Source organism: Alosa pseudoharengus, unplaced genomic scaffold (assembly GCF_046254945.1).
Source record: "Alosa pseudoharengus isolate Yale_2024_CS ecotype anadromous, Long Island Sound unplaced genomic scaffold, YU_APseudo_1.1 YU_APseudo_1.1_scf_21, whole genome shotgun sequence".
NCBI lineage: Eukaryota > Metazoa > Chordata > Actinopteri > Clupeiformes > Clupeidae > Alosa > Alosa pseudoharengus.
In genome coordinates this window covers 27,495,792-27,503,291 of record NW_027468674.1, presented here as the reverse complement: position 1 = coordinate 27,503,291, position 7,500 = coordinate 27,495,792, and the positions used below count along the sequence as shown (strand labels likewise).

At 51.0% G+C, this 7,500-nt stretch overlaps 1 protein-coding gene across 1 annotated transcript in view; it reads right to left on the bottom strand.

Moving 5' to 3' along the window:
• Window positions 1-7,500, bottom strand: part of fam20cb (FAM20C golgi associated secretory pathway kinase b) — a 42,131-nt gene that overhangs the window by 10,740 nt on the left and 23,891 nt on the right. The window lies entirely within an intron of this gene.

The following is a 7,500-nucleotide window of genomic DNA, read 5'->3' as shown; positions in this document are numbered from 1 at the left end:
TCCTTCACTATTCCTCTGTTTAGACCAAAGGGCCCTAATGCCTCAGTGCACAGACTCCTGCTAAAGCCACAGAGCCCAGCTTAGAGGCTGAGAGAGGGAGAGAGAGGGAGAGAGCGAGAGAGAGGGAGAAAGAGAGAGGGAGTGAGAGGGAGAGAGAGGGGGGAGGGCTGTGGGGAGAAAGGAGCGAGGGAGCGAGGGAAGGAAGAAGAGAGGAAGAGACAGACTGCATACACCTATTTCTGGAGGCATTCAATGCACATTCCTTCATAAGTCCTGACTCTTAAGAAAAGAGGTTGAGCGTAAAAGGCTTGAAATATGCACATACAAAACCAGATTCTATTTTCTGATTTGAGCTTTCTGTCTTACATACACACATACACGTTCAAACAGCGCGATATAACCGAGAAAATATGCCATACCATAAAAAAAAACACATTGTAATTTGAAAGCGTAGGACTGCTTGACTACACAAATGAGAAAAACAACTGCACCACAGACGCGTTCCCATACGGCATTACACTGGTGCATTCCCAGAATATATCACCCAGTCCACAGGGCCGAGCTCCTCTCCCACATAACCTACAGCACATCAGGTGAGAAACCTTGAGCTCCTCTAGCCAAACTGATAAAACAAATACGGCCTGACAGGCAGAACATTCTGGGTTTCCCTGTGTGTGTGTATATGTGTGTCTGTGTGTGTGCATGCACATGTGAGTGTGTGTGTATGTGTATGTGTGTGTGCGCATGCACATGTGTGAATGTGTGTGTGTGTGTGTGAACGCACTTGTATGTGAGTGTGTGTGTGTGAAGGGTAGAGGGGAGAGGGGGGGAGAGCAGCCACTAAGATTGTTGCCCAACACGCAATGACTTCATACATTCCAGGCGGCTGTTCCAATAGATGCTGGAAAAGATTTCAGTGGATTCCATTCTCTGAGTCGGGGCCCATCAAACAGCCGGCGGAGCACAGTGTGGCGCGAACCGGAGATCACATTGAGCACGGCTGCCTACCTCAAAATTCTCAGGAATTTTGTAATAAGACTCCTCTTTACCTTCACCTGTGTATGTGTGTGTGTGTGTGTGTGTGTGTGTGTGTGTGTGTGTGTGTTTTATTTTGACACATGCCCACCCTGACACTAAAATTAATAAAACTCTACTGTGTGTGTTGGTGAGTGTGTGGCATGCAGGTTTAGTTGTACTTGCATGGGAGCAGGGAGCATGCAAAAGGGAGCATGCAAATGGGTCTAAGTTGTTTTTGCAGGTCTGTAACCAAACAACAGCCACAAACAGCAGACACGCTGGCACAAGAAAAAACGTTGCGGGCTAAAAAGTAACTAACAAGATAAATAAATAAACTTTTCATAAATAAAACCCAGAACCGAAATCTCACCCAAGACTCCCACACAGTACACACCCACCCACCCCCACCTACCCACCCAGCTCTCCCTCCTGGTTCCTGGCAGCTATTGTTTGCCAGCTCAGGCTCTGTGGGGGCAGATGCCTGCACCCACTATTAAACAGCACATCGCCCAACGCCTGCCAGACCTCCTCTCCTCTCCTCTCCAGCTCCGCATTCTTGTCCTCTCCTCCTCCTCCCTCCATTCCATCTCCCGGTGAGACGCAGATCCTATCAGCTCCTCTCATCTCTCCAGAGAGCCTTACTCTGTCCATCTTTCTTTTATAATGTTTTTTTTCTCTTTTCTCTTGTTTCTCTCTCTCTCTCTCTCTTTCTCTGCTGATGACTCAATGAAAAAAAAACACACTTCTTCTCTCCTCTTTTGTCTTTCTCTCTCTTTCTCCTTTTTAGTCCTCGTTCTGGCCCGTGGGGAAGGTGGTGTTTGGTTTACTGACCAATGGCTCCAGACCAGCAGATGTCCACAAGGTGAGCTGAGGTCTATGCGACGGCTGGTGCTGAGGGACAGCCTTGACCTCAAGTCCTTGTTCAAACAGGTCCAGCCAATTACTTCTGACCGCAGACACAGCTGCAGGCAGATGTGCACCAACAACAACACACTCACTCACACACACACACACCTCTTAACCTTGATACCCGAGGCTGATATCTGGGAATCAGATCAGTGTGGTAAGAGTGAGTGTGTGTGTGTGTGTGTGTGTGTGTGTACATGTATGTGTGTGTGTGTGTGTGTGTCAGAGAGAGAGAGAGAGAGAGAGTGAGTGTGTGTGTGTGTGTGAGTGAGAGAGAGAGAGAGAGAGAGTGAGTGTGTGTGTGTGTGTGAGTGAGAGAGAGAGAGAGAGAGAGTGAGTGTGTGTGTGTGTGTGAGTGAGAGAGAGAGAGAGAGAGAGTGAGGGAGTGGAGGATGTGTGTAGAGTGAGGAAGGTAGAGGCCATGCACTAGCTCTGGGCGGGAGCCCTGCACTTCTTCTGTGAGCCAGCACTGTGTCCTGGGTCTGCTCAGTGCCAGGCACCCCCCCCCCCCCCCCGCCCAGAGCTTGTGATGGCTTACTTTCATTTCCAATCCTCCATCCCTCTCTCTCACTCTCTTTTTCTCCACACACACACAACCTATCCATCTCTCAGAGTGAAAAAGTGAAAACGAGAGAAAGTATGGAGCATGTGAGAGACTGACATACTTTCCCTCTCGTTTCACTCACCCTGTTCCATGCTCCTCATCTCACTCTCTCTCTCTTTCTCTCTCTCTCTCCCCATCTCTCTCCCTCTCAGCTGGGGGGATTCCGCTGCTAAAGCGCTTCTGTCTGAGGGACACAGACTGAGTCTCCGGCGGCCGTGTAATGACATCCCTTCCCTCATATCTGAACCCCCCCCCCCACCCCACACCCACCCCTATCCCACTCTCCGCATTAGAGGCCGGATTAAAGATGTTCTCTGGCCCAATCACATCACGCCTGTCGTGTCGGCCGGCCGGCTCCACTTGCACGAGGAGCCCGGAGTGGACCCACTGGTGCGACAGCGGCGGCAGCAATAATCCAGCTCAGCAGCCATCCTGCACGGACGCAGTGGTGCGACAGCACAAGCATGACCACGGTCGCATGGCGGAGCCATCAAATCCGCCGCTTTCCGCCGCCCGGTCCACTAATGTGCGGCAGGGGCAGCTGGACACCAGGTGTTGTTTCCGGGGCTCCTTCTGACCGGCCCGCTGGAGCAGGCAGGAGCTCTGCAGTGCAGGCCACAATAAAGACTTCTGTTTCAGCTGGTACCGCAGCCGACACACACTGTCTGTGTTTGTGTGTGTGTTTGTGTGTGTGTGTGTGTGTGTGTGTGTGTGTGTGTGGTGTCTGTTTACAGTGCAGCACTTTCAAAATGGCAGCCGTCGGGTGTGGGATCTTTGAGAATGCGCTGAAAAGGCCCTTTGCTTTGGGTAAACATGTTGTTTACTCTGCTCTGGGTTACAAATTTGGGACTAAAGCCACATAAGCACACCATACTTACATACTGTACATACACACAAACAAACAAACAAACAAACAAACAAACACACTCTCTCTCTCTCTCTCTCTCTCTCTCTCTCTCTCTCTCTGTTCACACTCTCCTTCTCTCTCAAAAAAACAAAAAGCCCAACACAATACCTGCCAAAGGGACACTAGTTTAATATTAACAAGGGCGAAACAGACACAGTGAAGCCAAAAGAACCAAGTGATTAGGAGACATGACTGATATTCTCTGTGAGCTGAGAGCTCCCAATTCCTCTCCAGTCCTAATATAGGCATGAGTCCCATTTCCACACAAACAGCTTTGAGAGGCGAGTCAACTTTTGACTTTTCTCACACTCCCTGCTGCCACTGGGGCCAGGGATGAGAGAATACTCATTTTCTAGGAGAGGCAGCCCCATAATTATGCCAAATAGGGGAACTATTGGCCTCTCTAACGTGTAAACAACGCCGTTAAAGTCCCTTAGCACCTTATAATCCAAAGCCAATTCAAAGTATCGGTTGCGGCGAGGTAGGAGGAGGTGGAGGAAGAGGAGGCCCGTCCTCCACTGCGGCTCTCCGCTGGAGAGTTCCATGAGTTCCATCCTCCTCCGCCACCGCGGAGAGGAGCTGTTGAACCACAGGCTAAATTTGGGCAGCCCCCATCCGAGCCACTTCCGCCCGGGCAGCGCGCTGGACTCTGGGCTCAGCCAATGGCCCATTGTTCCAAAGCCACTGGAGCATGTGTATCTGACCTTTGGAACTAATACTATCGGGAGGGAGGGGGGGGGGGGGGTGGCTGGGTAGAGGGGGCAGTGGGGAGGTCCAAACGTCTCAGAGAAGGAGTGTGTGTGTGTGTGTGTGTGTGTGTGTGTGTGTGTGTGTGTGTGTGTGTGTGTGTGTGTGTGTGTGTGTGTGTGCACCGATGGGATGTTTGTGAAAAGGCCACAAGTCTTGTGTGTATCTTTCGCTGGCCTTCGTTGCTAACCACAGACACAAACAAATGAAGTAATGAACACAAACATGCCCACGCAACACCACAGAGAGAGAGAGAGAGGGAGAAAGAGAGAGAAAACGAAGGAGAGAGAACGAGGGAAAAAGAGAGAGAGGAAAGGAGAGGAAGAGAGACAGATTTGCCATTTGAGTACTTCATCAACGGCAATCCCTTGTACTGGTCGCCAGCCTCAGATAAACAAGCTCCACGTTTCAATCAGGACACAGGCCAGACTTCAAGATATCATCCTAAACACAATCAGGTGGACAGACCTTGGAAGCCTCAGTGACCCAGACCCCCCCCCCCCAATCATCACACCACCCCCCAATCATCACACCCCCCCCCACCCCCCCCCCAATCATCACACCACCCCCCACCGCACCCCACAACAATCCCGCTGGTTCTCTCTGGTTGTCACCAGTGCCTCAGATGGACCCTTGTCAAGATAAGCGGCGTGTGACTGAAGGGGGCGGAAGGCTTAGTGGTCACCCCTTCACCGATGCCCGTCTGCCTGCCAGCCGGCCGCTCGTCCCGCCGCTCGTCCCGCCGCTCGTCCCGCCGCTCGTCCCGCCGCTCGTCCCGCCCTGCCCGCTGTGGTGTTCTCTTCCAGGTCACTTGGGCTGATGGACGCCAGTGGGCACACGGCCTGACAGCGGTGGCAGCGGACGTTTGTTGGCAGAGTGAGCGAGGGAGTGTGCAGGGAGGGAGAGAGAGGGAGGGAGGGAGGGAGAGAGAGAGAGAGAGAGAGAGAAGCCTGCCACTGGCCTTGACTCTGGTTGTTTATGGGAGTCGATGTGGATGGATACTCTGCCATGCCGGAGAGAGAGAAAAAAGAAAATTGGGGGAAAAAAATCCCCAAGGGACTCGTCTTTTTTCCTCTGTTCTCTTCTCCTCTCCTTCGTTTTCCCCTCCCTCCCTCCTTGGCCACCTCCAGCTCATCCTTTTCTGTCCCCAGGGTGCTGTTTTTGTATTCTCTTCTTTTTTTTAGGGCCCTGAGGACTGGAAAGTGCTGGGGCTGTGCTGGATGTGTCTATTAGTGCCTATGCAAGCCTGTGTGTGTGTGTGTGTGTTTGTGTATGTGTGTGGTGTGTGTATGTGTATGTGTATGTGTATGTGTGTGTCTGTGTGTGGTGTGTGTATACTAGGTGTGTCAGTTATGAGAGTGTGCAAGAAGATGTGTAAATATGAATGTGTGTGTGTGTATATGTGTGTGTGTGTGTGTGTGTGTGTGTGTGTGTGTGTGTGTGTATGTGTGTGTGTGTGTGTGCGCGCGCATATGTGTTTGAGTGTGAATATAAGTGGAATTATACATTGAGTGAGAGTGACTGATTCAGCCTGCATCATCGCGGGTATGTGTGTGACAGAGAGAACGAGAGAACGAGAAAGAATGTGAGAAAATATGTGTGTGCCTGTGTGAAAAGCCAAGAGAATTAATAACTGTATGTGTGTCAGGCAAAGTGTGTGTGTGAGAGAGAAAGGTTGTGTGAGAGAGAGAGAGTGTGTGAATATGAAAGAGTGCTTGTGTGTGTGTATAGGAGAGAATATGTGTGTGTGTGCCCAAGTGTTTGTGCATGTGTGTGTGTCTCTGTCTCTATGTGTGTGTGTGTCTCTGTCTCTATGCATGTGTGTGTGTGTGTATGTGCATAAGACATAATGTATGTGTGTGTGTGTGTGTGTGTGTGTGTGTGTGTGTGTGTGTGTGCGTGTGTCTGTGTGCGTGAGAACAAACAGCTCTGTATCTGTAATCGCTCTAAAGTGCCCCCGGCACTAAATCCCCCCTTTGGCTTTCAGCAGTGCCCAGCAGAGAGGAGGGAGGGAGGGAGGAGAGGAGAGGGGAGGACAGGGGAGGAGAGGGGAGGAGAGGGGAGAAAGGGAGGTGGTGAGAGGCCAGCTGTTTTCCTTAAGTCCAACACAAGTGTGAAAAATGGAGCTGGCGAGGAGCAGGGAATCTGGACAGGGCCGGCTGCCAGAGGACCTGTCGCCCGCCCGCTGGCTCCCTCTCCTCTCCTCTCCTCTCCTCTCCTCTCCTCTCCCCGCAGGCCTCCGTCTTCGCCGTTCTGACCCGTTCCCACATGAAATACCTCTTCAGCCCCAACCAACAACAACAACAACTCGCTCCAGAAGCTGCTCCAAAAAAGGCTTCCAGGTTCCACTAAACCGGCACTAAATCACCAAAAGAAGAAGATACATAAGACTGACTGCACAACGCGCCTGCCAAGGGTCAGAAGTAGGAGTAGAGAATGGGAGCTGAGCTGAGCTGAGATGAGATGAGATGAGATGAGATGAGATGAGATAAGATGAGATGTGTTTGTGGGATAGAAAAGTGCCTCAAAGGAGATGGCATAACAGACTACTTAAGTGATGGAGAGAAGAGGAGAGGAAGAGAGAGGAGAGGAGAGGAGCTCGTCAGGGTTATTGAGGGCCTCTCTGGATGACAGCAAGCTGACAGGCGAGGTACAACCTGATCTCATCTGAGATGGGAGATCTGAGCGATCCGGGTGACAAGATGACAGGCCCCGGTGGAGGCGAATGCAAGAGTACCAGCAAGAGCTCACCCCCACCAAGATGCACACACACACACATATTAAATGTAAACACACACACACACACACACACACACACACACACACACACACACACACACACAGCATGAAAACATCAAGCATAAACACACACACAGCACAGATGAGCTGTCAGCCAACCATGTTTATACACATCTTAGAAGAAGACACACAACAAACAGAAACGTAAACACAAACACACACAACACACACAGAAATGCACAGATACACACACACACAAACTCACACAGAGGGCTGGTGCATCATCCGTGTAATGGCCTCCTGTATATATCCCAGCCCAGATCAGTGGAGCGTAAAGAGGGATCCATCATCTCCCCATAATCCCCGACAGCTTTACAGCCATGGCTATGGGGCATCTCTGTCTGGAGGCACAGTCTCTCTCTCTTCTCTCTCTCTCTCTCTCTCTCACACACACACCAGAGTTTCTGCTAGACAAAAATGGTGCCGGTCAAAGTGACCGGCAGAGGTTTCGTTTTCCGGACATTTTGATGCCGGTCAAATATCCTATTAGGCCTATCGCTTCTTAATTTGGGCCTGGAGA